Below are 701 nucleotides of genomic sequence, written 5' to 3' on the forward strand. Positions count from 1 at the left end.
TGTAGTAGTCAGTTGGACTGCCGTTATTGTTTTGTACTTTTCCTGTTGGTCTTTCTTTCAAGTATCTTCTGTTCTTCTAGCAGCTCCAGGCTGGTGGGCTTGTCCTTTCAAGTGGAAATTTCCAACCTCAGAGGATTCTGGATGGGGTTCAAGACTCCACCTAGGGTCTTATGCAGAGGCTCCACAGGAAGCCTCCTTCACTGGGCATGTTGCTGCCCCATTGTAGGTATTCCAATCAGTTATAGGCAAAAGACGGACTTACAAGCTCTCTATGGTGATATTTCTTGCTATTCCTTTCTCTCCCCCTCCAGTGTCTATTTTATAATTGTATGCCAGGGAAATAGGGATTCAAAAGACAGCCAAGCATTATAACATTATTTCTCCCCTTTTGCCCATTCCAGCCATGTCTCAGTTCCTGTATCCCAGAGCCTTGTTGTTCAAGGTTGTGCATACATCATTATTTACCTCTGTCCCAGTTAGCCCATGCAAACCTGCCTAATTGTTTTTTCCAGTCCGCTTTGTTCTTCCATTCCCCTTATCCTTCTTGTGTATTGCCCCCCTCCCTAGCACCCAAACTATCCTGTGTCTATTCCCTACCCTGTGCTCCACCTTCCCCTCCCTCCCCTCACCCAACCCCCATATTCCAGTAACCAGCAAAGAATCCCACCCCCCACCCCTTTAGTATGGGTTCTTTTTCTTAG

This window comes from Chrysochloris asiatica, unplaced genomic scaffold (genome assembly GCF_000296735.1).
Source record: "Chrysochloris asiatica unplaced genomic scaffold, ChrAsi1.0 scaffold00254, whole genome shotgun sequence".
Lineage (NCBI taxonomy): Eukaryota > Metazoa > Chordata > Mammalia > Afrosoricida > Chrysochloridae > Chrysochloris > Chrysochloris asiatica.